Here is a 1,999-nt window from a genome sequence, read left to right as displayed (position 1 = left end):
CTGTCACAAGCAAAAGCCTCTCGTCCATGAGTAGATGCGTGCTTCCCTCTGTGCAGTGATATGGTTGGCGGGTGCAGTTTGGCAGAGAGAAATTAGTTCCTACATGAAACTGCTCATAACAAGGTCTGTAGATTATCTTGAGTAACCAGGTCATGATTTCTATAAAGAGACATTGCTGTTGAGATTTTTAAATGTCCTTTTTTTTGGGCGCATTGAGCACTGCATGTCAAGTGCCATCTAGTTCCATTGTATTAGAGAGAGGCATCTCTACGGCCAATATCTCTTGGCAACAATGCTTGACAACTCACATCAAAACAATCTAGATTGATTAAAAAGCTCTACAGGTGGACTTCTGGTTGGGCGAGCGAGGCGTAGGAAAACGGGCTCCCGACATTTTGAGTTAAAAGTTACCCACTACAACTCGAATAGTTTTAAAACTTTCAGTACAGGTCGTCCTAGCATTGTGGGTCTCGAGGATGCCTAAATTAAAGCCAAAAAAGTCAACGCAGTTGGTGTTACTTGAGCGAGACGAAGTTAGCCAGGAGCCCCCGGCTAGCAGCATAATGGAGGACAACGACACGCAATCAGACAATGACAAGGAGCTGGTGGAAGAAGCGGGCCTGGGTCTTATATTGAAAGAACTGAGGGAGTTTAGGAGAGACAGCAGTCAGCAGCTGAAAGAGATACGAGAGGAAATAAACAAAACTAACACAAGAATCGAGGAGGCTGAAAAAAGGATCGACATCGCCGAAACTGGGATACAAGTGACGGAAGAAGTGGTTACGGAGCTGCTGGGGCTACAGATTCACCTGGATGAAAAGCTGACGGATTTGGAGAGCCGCTCCAGGAAAGAGAACATCAGAATCCACAGAGTTAAAGAGGGGGCTGAGGAGGACTCTCCGTCGATGGTGGAATACGTGGAGCACTTGCTCCGGGGGGTCTGGGGCTCCAGGACTCCTTTGAGCTGCGGGTGGAGAGAGCCCACCGCGTCTTGACGCCGAAGCCGCCATCGGGAGCTCCACCAAGGTCAATTGTGGCCAAATTGTCAAGCAACAGGATGAAAGAGGAGATACTGAGACTGGCCTGGCAGAAGCGCGGATTTCAACGTCACGAAAAAAGGGTTAATCTGGACCACGACTATGCGCCTGATGTGTTGAAAAAACGAGGGAATATGCCGATGCAAAGTCGGTGCTGAAGGAGAAGAAAATCAGATTTCAGACTCCGTTCCCGGCCCGGTTAAGAGTTTTTTACCCAGAGGGGACGGTGCTGTATGGATCAGCGGAGAAGGCGACCAGGGACATGGCGAAGAGGGGGTTCCCAGTATCAGTTATTAAACACCTGGAGTCTCTTTTGGAGCAGATGCAGCGGTTCACGTGGCGCACGAGCAGGAGACCGGGGAACCGGGAGAGAGTGGCGCACGAGCAGGAGACCGGGGAACCGGGAGAGAACGGACAAAGTCGGGAGCTACAAAGAGAACCTGCAGGCCTTTAGGCACCCGGATCCAATGTGACTGTCAGAGAACTATAAATCATGGTTCGGTGGAAAAAGGGGTGAGTTTCTGTTGTGATTAGGGGACGCCGGGGACCCGGCTCCCAGCAGAGGGAGGACAGACTGCAAACAAGAATTGCACATTATAAGAACATTTTATAGGCCATAACTAAGGATATAATGTAAATGTTGGGCCTTTGTTTTTCTTTTTGCCATGTAGCCGGATGATCAATTGTATGCACAAACTGTTACAAGTGACTGAGGGCCCTCACACACCGGCTGGTGGAGGAGGCTCTCCCTCAAAGCCCTCTTGCCATCGGGGCTTAATTAGGGTCGAGATGAAGACCTCACTATTGGAAGTCTTTATTTCAGATGTCATTGTTTTTTGTGTGTTATTCCCCACTAAGGGGCGTGTTTTGCTGCTGTTCTTTGCAGCCTTTGGGGTGTTACCTGTGATAAATCTAACTAACAGTGAATATTTGTGTTGTTATGTGAAGGGGCCTTTTTTTTC

This window comes from Epinephelus moara, chromosome 7, assembly GCF_006386435.1.
Source record: "Epinephelus moara isolate mb chromosome 7, YSFRI_EMoa_1.0, whole genome shotgun sequence".
Taxonomy (NCBI): Eukaryota; Metazoa; Chordata; class Actinopteri; order Perciformes; family Serranidae; genus Epinephelus; species Epinephelus moara.
The sequence above is the reverse complement of the archived record's forward strand: the minus strand, read 5'-3'. Positions refer to the sequence as shown.